Genomic DNA, 15,924 nt, shown 5'->3' with positions numbered 1-15,924 from the left:
TTGGATCTGTTAAACACAGTGACACATTAATTTCACTTGGTGACATGTTCATTACTGTGTGAAACGCTCTCTGAAATGAAATATTGGTGCCACCAAATTACGAGCCCGTGCCACTAATGGGAAAATGTCAGCTGCGGCAGGAGCAAAAAAATAGAGCTTTTTTGGGGGGGTTTGGAGTTTAAATAACTCGTTGCCTGCTTTAATTGCCGTGTAGTTTACTGCGAAATCCTGAGATTACTACTTTAAGAATTTAGAGTTTGCAGAGCAGGTATGACACAGAGCGTGTTTCAGTTCATGCCCACGTTTGCTCGCAAGCCAACGTATGCTGCTGCTTGTTCTTTTGTAGATTTGGGTTCATCTTGTGAAGTTGCTCCTTGCATTTTTGTGATGTCTGACACCAACTTTGACAGCGTGACAAATCAAACTCTGACCTGAGCGTAATCAAAGGCTGTACTGCAGTCATGTGCAGCGTCTACTGTATATAGGCCACAGTGTTATTGTCAGCTGGGAGGGATATTGTTTTTTATGTCAGGTTTTCATCATGAAATTCGTCTCACAAGTGTCATGTAATCAGTTGATTTAAAATCATTTGCACAACCTTAAAAAGTTACAGCAAACACACAGTCTAGGTCATGTTACACAGTAGTTTCTGTGTGTTAGCTTTACACAGTGAGGAGTGTTCGTGCTGGCTGTAGGAGCACACAGCGGCAGAGGAGGACATTGTCATTAGTTCACTCCTCTGGGAAAGCCTTGCAGGGAAAAAGAAGTCAGTGGCTCTTTTTTTTTTTCTTTTCTCTCTTCTTCTTCACCAGGGGAGCGTCACACAGAGCTGCCTCACCCTGGGTCTCCGTTACTCTGCCACTGGTGGAAATTATTGTCTGGGTATAAATAGGCTGACAGTCTGGCAGGGCCAGGTGGTCTAATCTGCCAGTTCAGTGTCCTGCTTCCTGCCTGGCAAGGTGGCGTGGTGGGTGTTTGTCCCCCACATTAACATTGGCCTCAGTGACCACAGATGGGCCGGTCCTTGTATATTGATGAAAAGGTGGCCTCACAGATACTTTTTTAATCTTTAATACATAAGAGACACCTGATCTTTTAATAATTGGAAGGCATATTATCAAATATACCGAAAATCATTTGTGTTCACCCAGGTCTTCACGTCTGAAAGTTTGTGGACCAAAAACTAAAGCTGTAAAGCTGAATTAATTTAGCTTATAGATAGAATATTAGCGATTTTAATTACATAAATTGATTGATTCCAATCAGACAGTGTTTGAATGTTCCCTGATGTTGTTGTTTGGGCCTCCTCACAGGCTATGTTCCACTCATTACCTGAAATGTCCACTTCTAGACCGGCCCTCCATGCATGCAGTTTAGATGTTGAGGTCTCTTTAGAACCAGATGTAAGCCAGCTGTATATTAATGAAATTATACCACTGCTGTGACAGTCTTGAATAATGATTTCCTTCAAAGATGAAAGTGAAGGAATTGTCAATGACTATTTTATATTGAGAAAGTAAAGCTCATTAATTGGGGGTTTCTTCAAAGCTCATTAAAACTTCTTCTCTATATAGATCAGAGATTTTAATTATCCCTTTCTTTACCCAGTGTTGGAAGCCAGCGTCCACCTTGCCAGCACATTGATTGATTGAAATCATTTTTCGAGCAAATATTTAATTGTCTCAGCTCCTCAAATACAAAAATGCATTGTATTTCCATGACTTAGCATCATAGGAAACTGGATATTTTTGGGCTTTGGACTGTTGGTCGGACAAAACAGGACATTTAAATTTTAGAGGATTATTTGGGAAAATATTTGGCACATTAAGCGATTATGACCATAATTATTACTTGCAGCCAAAATAATTACATGACTTGTTTTGTAAAGGAGCTGTTTGTTGGATTTACTGTAGGGTGATCTATTGGCAGAAATAGAATATGATAATAAGCAGTGTAAAATCACCTGAAAATAGCTGTGTTTTTCTTATCTTGAAATGAACCTTTTATATCTACATAGGGGGTGGGTCCTCTTATAGACGTCGACATGTTGCACCGCCATGTTTCTACAATAGCCCAGAGAGGAAAAACCAAACACTGGTTCTGGATAGGGCCTTTCATGTTCTGGGGTATTTAGTTGGTTTATTTCATAGACTGTATAAAAATTATGGATGAAGCCACCATGACGTTACAAACTCCTGTTTTGAAGCCTCAAGTTTGGCATTTTGGCTGTCGCTATTTTGGATTTTTGGTGCCGGAAATGACCATATTTAGATGAGAGGGTGGAGCTGTGCAGTAGCAGGAGGTGGATCTGACTAATTGATAGATTGTGGTGATGCCTCGCGACCATCTGTCACTCAATGCAGCACTCAGCCTAAAATATGCATAACTTGAAGGCTTGATAAAATGTAAATGGGTGAGTTATATAAAAATTCTCCCCCATATAGTCGTCATGAAGTGTGAAATTAGCTATAGAGACCAAGACTGTTTTTTACCAGGCTGTAAACATGTTTATTTATGCTGTAAAGTTTGGGCATTTTAACATGGGGGTCTATAGGAATTGACTTGTTTCTGGAGCCAGTCCCTAGTGGCCATTTTAGGAACTACATTTTCATTGGCACGTAAATGTTGGCTAATTTTTCAGCCTCAAAGGGTGCTGCTTGGATGCAATCTGCAGCCTCGCCACCTCTTGCTATTTTTTTTTTTTTTAAAGATATTTTTTGGGGCATTTCAGCCTTTAATTAGCCTTTAATTAAATAGGACAGACAAGCGTGAAGGGGGAGAGAGAGAGGGAGTGACATGCAGCAAAGGGCCACAGGCTGGAGTCGAACCCGGGCCGCTGTGGCAACAGCCTTGTATATGGGGCGCCTGCTCTACCACTAAGCCACCAGTGTAATCGATCTTTTAATTTGTAGTAATATTATAGCCTCAGTTTTTGAGTTTTAAATATGGGTTTTTACATGATTTTTATCATTGATGTTTATTTAATTAAATTTTATTCCACTGAATTGTATTTATTATTATTTTTTTGGTTCATGGCATTGTTTTATTGTTGTAATTTAGTCATACAACACTTTATTTAATCTTTTTAATCGATTTTTTAAAATATATTTTACCTTATGTTGTTTCAGTTTTGCTATATAAAGCTCTATAGGTGGGCTACACATTTGTATGACTGGTGTAACATACACTGGTCCTTTAAGACCACTTTTATTGTCATTCCCGTTTTCACAAAAGGCAAATCCTGCTTATCATTCATGTCAAATAAGATGAAAAGTAGAATGTAACTGTTTTCTACCCATGTGTAATGTTTATTGTGCTGCTGTAAATTATTTTTTAAGTAGAGAAATTGTCCGTGCATTCAATTACGTCTCCTTGTATCCAATCTCTTGCCACCTGGAAATAGTGTGGCTGTTGAATATTCAGCATAACAAGGTTTTCCCCCTGGTGACAGTTTTGGAGCAGCAGCAGCAACAAGCATCATTACTGTGTGGTTACTACTGTACAACCTGTCTGCCACGGTTTCTCATTTTGGGATTTTTTTTCTTCTTCATGGTGTACAGTAATCATTACATGCAATATTTTCAGGCTTGACTTCCTCTCTGCAGTTTTTATGGAGCTTATGTTAGCATTTATTTCTCACTTAGCGGTGTGCTTTTTTCAGAGTGTGGTTTAAACATGCTGAGTTGTTTGACACGCACAGAGCTGCTGATTGAGCTAATAACGCTGTGGAGGATAATTTCTATTATCTGTGTTTTAACAGCGCATTAGTGAGAAATATAATACCGTCTGTCATTATTTTCCCATTGCAACTAATTTTGTTTTTGTCGGCCATCCCTACCCAACTTTTCCCCTTCGTTCTCTCTATGTTGTCGTGTCCATCTCCCCCGTCATCACTTTCCCCCATCTTCAGTCATTTCCCATCAGAGGTGCCAACATGTCAGCAGCAGCGCTAAAGTCTAATAGCCATGGGAACATTTTCTCTGACACCTGCAGCAAACATGAAGCCTGCTGGGCTGCTGGGAGAACAGAGGGAGGTTTATCTGGGATGGCAGGCCTTGCCTCCGTCACCATGCCAATAGAGACAGCAGCACAGAGCCCGGCGCTTCACAGCCAGATAAGGCCCCCAGACAAAGACGCACTGCAGCTAGACCCCACTCACTACAATGGAGGGGGGGCGACACGATATGTGACTAATAACCCTTGACAGTTGGCTCCAGTTAAATACTTAACTTTTAGCCTCTGAGTTAGTAGTTGCTAGTTTAAGTTACCGCTAAAGGTAGTCATTGAATAAAACAAAAGTTCGTTCAAGAATCCAGCTGTAGGGAAATGAGTCAGACCTCATTTCCAAGGACCAGTTAGCTGAACATGCACAGACCACTGTGCAGAACATATAGTAATCTTTTCATTAAGCATGTGTAGGAAATGACTGAGCTTACATTGGCATCAAGGTCAAAAAGGCTGTGCACATAATCACCACTTATTAACTGCCTGATTAGCGGGTTTTTTTTTTGGCATTTGCCATTTATACAATTATGTAAATTTCCTAATTACACTTGTGTTTCACTCTGACAGCTGATTAATGGTCACATCATTGTGCACATTCAACATGGCTACAGATCATGCCTCAAAATAAGCGGGTCACTCATAGTTTTTTTATGTTTGTGTTTTCCCACTATCACCTTCAGGAACAACTTCATGTGGAGCTGGTTTATTAAGATGGATGTATTGTTCTGTTTTAATGGTTATGGTGGCTATGGGGATGTAGGAGCATGTGGGGACCATAGGAACTGAGATTGGCTGCTTGCATCTTCCTCTACAAGTTTCTGTTGCTAATAGAGATTGTTGAGAGTGAAAATAACATGGACAGGGTTCCTGCAAATCCTTAAAAAGTCTTTAAAGGAATTGAATTAATTTATCTAAAAATAAAGCCTTAATTGGTATTAAAATGTCTAAAATCAACCCTTCAGAAGTCTTGACAATGCTGCGACCTGGGAAATAGGATTTTATGACTGTCAGGATTTTATGGCTCTTGAAATAATTGGTAACATCCTTTATTAGAATAATTTCAAATTCAATTTTGCATTAACATCACGGAAATCAGGCTCGTGGAAACTGCAACATTGATTTTTGTTTCTGGCCAGGATGCTCAGATCAGAGTATCCACTGTCTGTGAGCTAACTGTCATTATACCCTGGACGATATGGGGAAGTGCAAATTCAAAGAAAACGGGCTATTAAACCAAGATTTTGTGGCATGGCTGAAACCAGTACAAGGCGATGTGTACAAGGCTCGGTAAATTTTATGAAGTTTTTCCAAACATGGCATAATTGGACTTAAGGCAGTGGAATCCACCATGTAGAGTGAGAAACAAAATCACCAAGAAAACTCGCCAGTTGCGTTGACGCTGGTTCATTTTTTGAAAAATTAAATTTTGATGTTGTAAAATTTGTCTTGAATTTCACTGAGTGGCATTAACAAGGTCTGAAAAAGCCTTACATCTAACTTGCCTTACGTGTAGGAACCCTAAGGAAGGAAGCTGAAGAAAGGCTCAGTAGTCTTCACCTGTTCTGTAACACAAATTTAGAATTACATTAATTTGAAATTCGTTAGATTAAAGCCATGACTGAAGTCCTTCGTTCTGTCATGATTGTCACTCTCTATCACAGTGAATGAAGCAATGCAAATTTTCTGGTGATCTGAATAGTCTCATTTAGTAATGAGGCAAGGTGAACCTTCCCACCGTCACTGTGCATCATTAAGGGAAAGTTTGTAAACACTTTAACTGTGGGGAATATAATTAAAGCACAGTACAGCCTGGTCGTGTACAATACATCCATCTAGTGTTGCGCTGTTAATATTAACGGCTGAAATTCAACACTGACCTATAAATAAAAACCCATGCATTAGATATATACAGTGAGACTCAGGTTACCGGTTCTGTCAAATTTCATTTGTGCTGTTTCAGAGTCCTTTCATCTGTGTCAAGAGAAACCGTTATGGCAGTCTGACAGTGAACCGTGCTGCATTTAAAATCTTGTGGATATACCACAAAAAATAGGGAAATGCCCAAGTGTGTTGCCTGTGTGTGGGATGACTAAAGATGGTGTACAGACGAAAGAATATTCAAGTGTGCAATGCATGCTATGTACAAAATGAACTCTATGAACTCCTCTCTACTCTTAGTAGTAGCTACTGAATGCTTGGATACAAGCAATTATATCAACAGTTAAGGCACAGATATTTGCTCCACATTTGCAAGGCGCTTATATTAGTCACTGCCTTCCCTTTCCCTCTGTCCTTAAGCCACATTGTGTGTGCACTGCACCTTCACAAGACCTTGTGGGATAAAGCCACAGCCAGGGCTCAGTACTTGGAAATCAGCTTTTTGTTTGGCAAACCATGGCAGGCAAACTTGAATCAGACTGTGCCACGAGAAGCCTGAGCCATCCAGTCCGTCTCCAGGAATATAAAGAGTGGATTTATCTCCTAACACTCCAGTATGACCAAGAGTATTACAGGGCAGCGTAGGGTCTGCATCGTTTTATTCCTTTTCCGCATTTTCATGCAAAAAAATGCTGCTTTTCACCACAAAGCTTGTCCTGTTTTCATGGTTTATAGATGACAAGTAATGCTTCAGTTTATGTATTTGGCCATGAGCAAAAGATGTTTATCACGCAGACTGTTTTCTGGACTGGGTTAGACTTTCCTGAATAGTGCAAACCGTGTATTAAGTCCTTTCTCTGTGATAGTGAATGGGTAATCCATTATAGGTAGTTATTGCATTACACAGTGGCTTCGAACATCATATTGGTCTATTACTTCGCCAGTGCCTAAGCATGAGAAGAGAAAGGCATTCACTTGGATTCCTTGAAGGAAGCTCATTTGGTATGGGTCACCTCATATGACCGAAATCTTTGCTAAAAGCAAACAGAGAAAATAGAGTCATTCGGATGATTCTGTTTTTTTGTTATTTATTGTGTGTGTCGGCATAAGTGTTTGTGCTTGTCTGGCAAGAAATTAACTTTGTCACAGTGGCCCTAGACAATAGCAGGCAGGAATTGCTGAGCCTGATGTTGCACTCAGGGAACAGTAAAGTCATTTCGCTCCAGCAGACCACTTAATAGCTTTGGCTGATGCAGAGTTTGGAAATCCATCAGTCAATTGGGCCAGACAGAGATGAGCAGTCTTGTCAGTGTGCTTAGTATGGGAGGAAACAGGTAGCAGGACAATAGGGCTACTCCCATCATGGGCTTGAGTCATATAGATCTAATGGCTTTGTCAAACTCCACAATATCAGCCCATAATGATTTGATCCGGCATTGCTTTGGGCATCACAAACAGGTGTGTCGGGAATGACAATAGGCTGCTTAATTCTGTGTAGTGTGCCATGGTATAACACAGCCAGTGAGGCATCTCTGACACCACACAGAGCTGTGATGTTCGTACTTCAGTGTGTTTTTGTTCAGTTTGTCAGCTTTAGCCACAGGTTCTGTTACAGCCATGATGAGTTCAGTGGCTTGAAGACTAATCAGAGCGCTGTATACTCTAGATGTTAATTTGTCTTAGCAGTTCGTTAGCATGTCTGAATCACTCGCTGCTTCTATGGAAAGTATTACATTTAGGTCTCAAGTCTCTCTGGAGAAGAGCAAATCTGTTCAGGGGTGTGATTCAGAGTCTTTACTTTTAGATACCAGAGACATGACAGCACTGGGCATTTGTTTGGAGTTAAAAAAAAAAAAACTGTACTGACAAACAACCTGTTGTGCTTGTTTGTATGATTTTCCTCTCCAGCAAAACAGTAATGCTCATACATCCAAAGTACAGCACAGTGACCTGTGTTACATTCACATGTGTGTTGTTACATCATTACACCTTTGTTTTCCTAACTTTGACTTTGAAAATAAGGGGAGTACTACTGCGTATGTGAAAAAGGTTGTATAGAGTAGGGTTGGGCGATAATACGGTAATAAGGTATCCTGCAGTATCTAAAAATAGCAACGGTATCAGTTTCATTACTGTCATTAAAAAAATCTGCCGCCCATATAGGCCTACAGTGGCCTGATATAATATTAAATATAATTTATTTAATGTCTAAATAATGACTGCTTGTCCAGCACTTATGTATGGGTGGTTGAGTTTTCAGTTCAATACTGTTACAATTTAAAACTAATAATAGGCTATAATGTTTCTCATAACTGTTGTCGGGAGATGACATTTGATAATGTTTTTGGATGTGACGTCATCACGTGACAGCTCAGACGTGAGAAAGAGAAGAAAAGATGGCAAGCTGTGCATCAAGCGAGTTGGTCCCCAAAACCCCACAACTTCACAACTTCTGCAAGCAGCAGCAGCAGCAGGTCCAGTTTCCATCAGAGTGGAGGAGGGAGAAGCGCAACCCGAACCACCAAAAAACAGATGACTGTGGGCACTCTCCTTCAAAGAAAAGCCGATGCGGTGGCAGGTCCGGTTGGCACCATACAGGAGCGAGCAGGAGCAGAGATAACTGCCTGTTGTCGTGAGCCTGTTATTCAGGGAGACGAAGACCTCCTTCTCAGGTGAAAATGTGATGGAGCCAGGCATTTTCCTCTGATGTCAAGGGCTGCCTGAAAGTACCTGTGCGTTTGTGCCACGAGCTCTTCATCAGAGCGCATATTCAGCACCACAGCCAAAGTTGTCAATCCACTACGTGCCCTGCTCCAGTTGGAAAAAGTAAACATGCTGGTGTTTCTGGCAAAAAACCTTGAATAGTTTTGAAGCATAGGATGCTGCTATAGTTATCATTATACTTTGTTTTTATGTCATTTTCATTGAGGAGTAGCCCGTTCTGACGGACAGAAAAGTTCGGACTTGGAGAGGGTGAACTTTTCAAACTAAAGGTAGGCTCTAAAAATAAACCAACAAACAGTATTTCCTGTTGCTTCTCAGGGATTATATATCCCCATTTTCAGTCATGCCTTGTTATTTATTGTTCTGTTTTTCTTATTTGATAAGCCCTGGTACTGGATGCTGTAGAGCTGTGCTTTTAATGTATTGGATTTATGGTGATAGATTCTAAAAAACAACCATCGGACAGCCGCATCGACATTTTGGCGACTCCCTCAGAGCCCTATAAAGTGATTTTTAATTAGTGACGGTAATACCGTATAACCCGGGAAAATGTGGGGAAGGTTTAACGGTAACAAACTTTGGATACCGCCCAACTCTAGTATAGAGGTGTTCATGGCTCCAGAAGAAGCTGCATGAAAAAGAAATGTCACTTGAGTCAGCGTCAATTGGAGCTGAGGACTTCAAGTTAAAACATGAAAGAAATCTGCAGTGTAGAGCTTACCAGACCTGTAGCCCGCCCCTCATCTCTACTTGCAATCTAATCACTAGAAAAAATGTTGGCATTGTACATTTCTGCATACTACTGATATGTAACACGCACACCTCGTTTCCACTTCTGTATGTGACTGGTGTCTGTAGATCCATAAATTTATAGATGATGCCTCTAGTGTTCAACGCAAGGTAGTGCATTTCTGTACAGATGGATAGAAACCTGATAGAAACTACATTTAGCCATAACTTTGTCAGTTTTTCACAATGCAGTAGTTTGTAATATGCGCTTGGAACATCTCCAGGACAAAACCTGCATTTGGTTGCACAATTTTCGTTGGAAATGCAGTGATGGCTTGCTTAAAAACAACAGCTATTGTTTGTTGGTCTTGAACAGCGGTTTACAGTGGTCTGTCGATTGGAAGGTGTCACGCCATCCACTATCCCCGCTACGCCCCAATGACAGTGTCAGCTTATACACACGTAATCAGAACTATATCACTTTAGAAATAGTGTTACCTATAAAATGTACAAATGTAACGTATCCATGGTTTGCAGAAATGTACAATGCCATCTTGTTGGTGAAGATTCTTAGTCATCCAGATTATGGTAATCTTAAATGCTATAACGTAGGCAGTTCGAGGTACTTGAGTTTCTTTAAGACGTTTCACCTCCCATTCAAGAGGCTTCTTCAGCTCTAACGGACTGGTGCAGAGTCGCAGGCTTTAAACCTTGTGTGGGTGTGAACCCTTACTGAGTCGTTGAGGTCACATGTGACCTCTGGGTTTCAGGGTCTTTAAGGTCACATGTCAAAATGATTCACCTTTGACTTTGCACACGTTCGTTAGAACTGGAGAAGCCTCTTGAATGAGAAGTGAAACGTCTTCAAGAAACTCAAGCAAGTCCAGTTGCCTATGACATAGTACTTAAGAGTGCAGTGCCATCATTTTATTCTGGTGACAGGGCTCCTGCTTGAGATGACATTAGCCACTACTAGCATAACACACCCGAATCTCGAGCTGAACTGTCCGAGGTAGAGGTGTACTGTAGGTAACGCAGGTGCCCAAGTTTGACAAGGATGACAAATAAGTGGAATCAAAAAGACGATATCTCTCTGGTTCATTGATTTTGATCCTTTTGTGAGTCTGACAATGGGGTGCAGTGCAGTGCTAAATCTGTGGAGTGGCTTTGTATGTCTGCATCCCACTTTGGGCACTGATTTAATGATGAGCTGCCAGTTTCCAAAGCTTATTTCCAGACCTTACAGTACAAGCAGTGCCAGGTGAGGACACCTCTCTGAATAAATCTGTAGGCACATGTGGTACCTCAGCTCTGAACATGACTCCCAGTAAACGATGGCTTTAGTAAATGAGGAAATTTTAGTTGAAACAAGTTTAACCATCTATAATTAAAAATCCAACCTCATACGTATGTAATTTCCTCCATCTTGTCATCTTGTGGACAGGAGGGCAGACAACCTGGCTCATTGTGTCAGTCTGTAAGGATTGCTTGTCAGTCTACAAGGCACCCAGCTAACCTCAGTGTCAGCACTCTGATCTGACTGGTTAGGATTGCGGGCACATTGCCACCAATGAAGTAAATGACCTTAGGTAGCTTAATCAGCCGTGGTGATGGTGCTTGGCAATATGAGGGAATTGGTATTCAGTGTGTCCCACGATTAATTATTTATACTTTGCTTCAAGGTAGATAGCGGTAGATTTGGTGGAGAGAGTGCAGCAGAGTAAATGGTGGAGAACGGGACTCGACTTTTATTGCCATGGCAGCAGCTTTAAGCGAATCATCTCGCAATTTAGCGGCCTGGTTGTGTGTCGCTTCTGTTCTCATTTATTCTCATTGTGACTGATCTCATCAGAATTCAGGTGTCAGACTACATTGTAATCATTTGCAATATGTTTATGTAAGCAGTAATATTGAGGGCTGAGTATTAAAGATTCAGTAGATGCAAAGTATGTGGCGCCTACTGGAATAACTTGACCATTTTTATGTGTTGCAAATGTTATGCCTGGTATTGAAAATGTGAAATGAAGGTTAAAACCTGTGTTAATATCTAATTTTATTTAAATGAAGTGTAATTATTATTGATGCCTGCTGTGATCCTCGTGATTTTCAATTATTTACAAGTTCTAGTTCTTAAAATGTTTGGACTTGCTGCTGTTGTCTGTGTTTGATACTGTAGATGTATTGTTGTTGGGTTTGGTGGTGTTTTCCACTATATTGTGAGATTTTATAGACTTAATGATTAATCGAATAATCAAAACAATAATCAGGAGATGAATGTAGATTAAGTGGAAACTGCTCGCAATGATCTTGATTACAGTGATCAACCGCTTACTTAAAAGCTCCTATCCAAAGTGTGGAGCTGATCTTCTTTCAGGTGCTGTTTGTGTATGGGCCTGTTGTCCATGGGGCAGATGTAAAGCTCTGGCAGCTCTGCACTTAAATGATCAACTTCTTCTCCATGTTTACCACAAACTGATATTTAACGGAAGAAGGGAAAGATATCTGTCAGTTGTGATCAGTTGCTCCTCGTCACATGACGTGCGGGGTATGCTGCTGTGCTCGAACAGTTGAACTCAGTTTATCTCAGGGCCTGAAAAACGGGCTGAGGAACACATGTGCATCACTCTGTATGTCTGCCATGCATCTGCATTGAAATCTATCAGAGGGCACAAAAAACACATGTGTGCGGCCCTATAGTCTCCTTGAAGCTTATGACAAACTGCCATAATGCACCATCAAAACTTGGTGTTCCTCAGACTGTCTGTAGTCTGCTTAAACAACAAGAAACTGTCATTGCTACTAGTGATGAAGACAAATGTGCATGGGAAAGCACCTGTGGTTGAAGCCATCCTAGTCAAGTGGACTGACATTGGTAGCAAAGCTGTCCGTTTCATTACTTTATATTAATGTAATAAATATACAAATGTCAATTAGATGGTAAACTGCATGAGAAATATGTGTAACAATAATTATCTGCTTATGGTCATCAATTTTTCCCCATAATCACTATTAAAAGGTTTCCACTGAAACTATAAACTGCAGCCGCAGTGAATTTCGTGTAATGGCATGCAGCCTTCTTTAAAAAGCCGTCCAGATTGTCCTGCATCCTAAAAGCCTAACTGTGTCTGGACTTAATTGTGCCAGTATGCTGCACAGTTTCTCTTTACTTCTGAGCAGCCCATACCTCTTATCATAGGCAGCTCTGCTGTTGAGACAATGCAATTAGCAGTTAAGAGAGGAGCATGCATTGAGGAGCAGAACAGACTCATCTGTTTTTCAATCACAGGCTGTGCACTCTGGTCAGGGCCTGGAGAAAGCACAATGGATCAGCTGGCTAAAGATGCCTCTCCATATCTTGTACCGGGCGGACGGATAGTATGATTTCATTATCACTATGAGTGGCAGCCAAATTTATAATCTTTTTAACTGTGGATCCTTGAAACATAAAATACACCTAAGCACCAATCAACAAAGGACTTTGAATCTTCTTTCATCTCTTATTTCACTCTTTATGTTTTTATGCACAGAATAAAAAGATGTGGAACAGTGCACACCCGGTCCATGTGCTGGCACAGGCAGAAACAGAAGCTGTTAAAAGTGAGACAGCTGCACACTCAGCTTTAATTGCGTGACAAGTAATTTAGGACACAGACGATTATACCTATTTTAGCTTACTTAAATGTTAATTAAGCAGAATGTGGCAGAGCTAACAGAATGGGAAAATTGTAGAAAGGTTCAGTACCATGATATGTTTTGTACAGTTCAGAGTGAATTCTGCTGCCTGTGGTCATTGATTCACAATATCCCACACACACACAGCATTTGTTGTAATACAAGACGACAACACTCTCCTCAAGTCAATGAGTCTTTTGGTTGCTTACAACCATTCAGCATCCTTCACTACAAAGCGCCAGCTTGTTTGGAATTATCAAAGGTTTCCAGTTTCTGAGATCATCTCAGTTTCCTATCATAATTTGGAAAGGGTTGTCTGACTGTTTTGAATAGAGTGGAGTTTATACTTCTGTGTTAAATCAATGCTGTACCTACGGCATAGGCTTCCCATATATATGCACCCCACACTATGGGCTACACCCTAGCCTGACGTGCACCTTGCCAGAAATGTAACTACACATCGTGGCGTTGCAGACCTGCTGTTTATTTTTATAAACTGAAAATCAGTTCTGTCAGTTGAAACAAAGCTTTTATTTACAGTTATTTCACTGATAGGAAACAACAAATAGCGAAGACTTTTTTGTCATTCATCCTGCCTTCATATAAGTAAAGTAAAACTCCACTAGCTGCCAGGCTAATTTATGTAATGTAAAATGTCATGAGCTTATGCTAGTAATGTTAGCATATTGTACATGTGCGGAAAACGTGTATAAGACAATTGACCCCTCTCTAAGCCCTGCCCCTTCATGATGGTCCTACAAGCTGTCAGAGCTAGCATGGTGACCACACTGTAACTGTCTGCATTCCCTGATATTATCACATCTTTGGAAAAACAAAAAAGCAATTCCAGAGAGAAGCAGACAGAGGGGTCTACAGTCTGTGTTTGAAGGATATATCCAGGATGTCAAACTGACTCAGCAGCAACAACAGGTTAAAAAGACAAAGATAGTTAGAAGCTAAAGCCGAACTACAGGCTACAGATCACAGTGTAAAAGTGAACCACCACATCACTGCTGATCGCCACACAAGACAATGAATATAAAGGGAAACTTTGATGATATTTAACCAGCTGTGTGGCTCTGTGTAGCTAGTTAACCCTACACTTTTCAGGGTTTGAATTTGGTTTTGGAACAGGGAAGAAACGTCTATCTGTTTCCAACCTCTCCAGGTAACGAGTATCATTAATACACGACGTGCCCCAGGCACAACATTTAGCTCCAAATCCACAAATCTAGCCTGAAAATGAAGGAAATCTGAAACGATTGCATTAGAGTCAATGGGGCCCAGCTGTGTTTGTGTCGGACCCTGGTCTGAGCTGGCCTGATGCTACGTTATGATTGGCCAGTCTGCGTCCGGGGACGAAACTTAGCGAATGGTCAGTTGTTTTGTCGATTAACATTGTAATGGAGACGAATTTTGTAATGTTAGCTTTATTCAGTGTTGCTGTTGTTCCTGGCTTCATATGTCTCAAGGAAAACTCTGCTAGCCACTAGGCTAAACTTATGGTATGTAATAAGCTTATGCTAATAACATTAGCCTGTTGTATTTGCAGGGGAAATGTGTCCAGCACAAAGTGTCATGTCTGTGAACCTTGCCAGTTATAATGGAGCTGGAGACTTGACTGCACTTCACAGAAACCCCACTGCCACCTAACGCTTTGGAGGTAATTGCAGAGTGACGCAGACACACCACCACACAAGTATGAATGCTCACAATGGCATCTATGCAGAGCCTACACACACCCACAGTATAAATCAGCCTTAGCATTCTCTCCAGATGAGCTATCATTGAATTTCTCTGCTGACTCCTCATCATGAGTTTTTCCTACTTGATGTGAGTTAAATATTTAAGTACCTTTGTCGTAGGTCTAACTGACACATCAGAGTTAAAGACCGGGGTGTGTGCCTGTAGTAGCAGTATTGGCCTCCCTGTCTCATCCTTCCCCCTCTACACACATCCTTTAGCCTGCCCTCCTACCGTCCTTCCCTGATTTAAGTGCTTGTGACAGGGAGAGCTGAGCCCCATCTACCCTTTCACATGCAAGACTGCTTTTTTAAACCTATATTTACCAAGGGTTGGTTGGTTCAACACCTCTGCTCTTTTCCAGCTACACATTCACTCAGTTGCATATATTTAAACTGGGAATGTGTGATGTATTTTAATAAAGGCTATTGTACACTGTAATCAAACTTATAAGGATATTGCCTCCATTAAAGGCCGCAGTTTTAAGGATACATTATAAAAGCCTAGACTTTTACTGGATGGGACTGAAGATAATTAGGGACCCTCAGCACAACATTGTTCTTCTTTATTGCCATGTCTAGTAATCAGTCATTTACTCTTAATATTCTCATTAAGTTCCCTCTTTGTCATACTTTGCCTAATTAACATAATAAAGTAATGGCATGCACTCGGGCTTTTTATAAAAACATTTTCTCAGAGGGGAAGCTAATCTGCACAGTAATACTTCAGCCACCAAAAAACTCTGCCTTGTCTTCTCCAGCCGACAATAAATCCTGTTTAGTGCTGCTATTTTTGAGTGATTCTTTTTTTGTTGGTTTGCTTTTTTGGCACCACAGTATGATATCCTGGGCTGGAGCTCACCGTTTCTGTGAGCAACAGGGAGAAAATAATTTCCCCGACCTCCTCATTGGCCATGAATGCAAAGACAGCACGTGTCTACGGCTGTTAAACAACACACACTGGCTCCGGGCCCACTCGTAAATTACGGAGCGAAAGCCTCTCCCAGGACTGCCTTCAGTGAAACAGTTCAGTCAGTGAGGTTGTTTCCCATAACCAGCACTGCGGCTGTCAGTTAACACAGTTTTGTGGCTCAGAGACCAGGACTGTGTTTACAAATTATAAAAAGTGGCTTGGCTAGGGTCATTAGTTTCTTTATTGTCTGTATTTTGTAGA

General features: G+C 40.9%; 1 protein-coding gene across 5 annotated transcripts in view; it reads left to right on the top strand.

Annotated features, from left to right (window-relative positions):
• enox2 (ecto-NOX disulfide-thiol exchanger 2) overlaps positions 1-15,924 on the top strand; it is a 282,746-nt gene that overhangs the window by 40,579 nt on the left and 226,243 nt on the right. For 2 of the 5 annotated variants that reach the window (XM_078169458.1, XM_033633104.2), the window contains exon 3: positions 14,561-14,671. The exons of the other annotated variants lie outside the window; for them this stretch is intronic. The gene's annotated coding sequence lies outside the window, so the exon portion shown is untranslated. The remainder of the gene's footprint in view (positions 1-14,560; positions 14,672-15,924) is intronic. 5 annotated transcript variants of the gene reach the window in all.

Source organism: Epinephelus lanceolatus, chromosome 7 (genome assembly GCF_041903045.1).
Source record: "Epinephelus lanceolatus isolate andai-2023 chromosome 7, ASM4190304v1, whole genome shotgun sequence".
NCBI lineage: Eukaryota > Metazoa > Chordata > Actinopteri > Perciformes > Serranidae > Epinephelus > Epinephelus lanceolatus.
The sequence above is the reverse complement of the archived record's forward strand: the minus strand, read 5'-3'. Positions and strand labels throughout refer to the sequence as shown.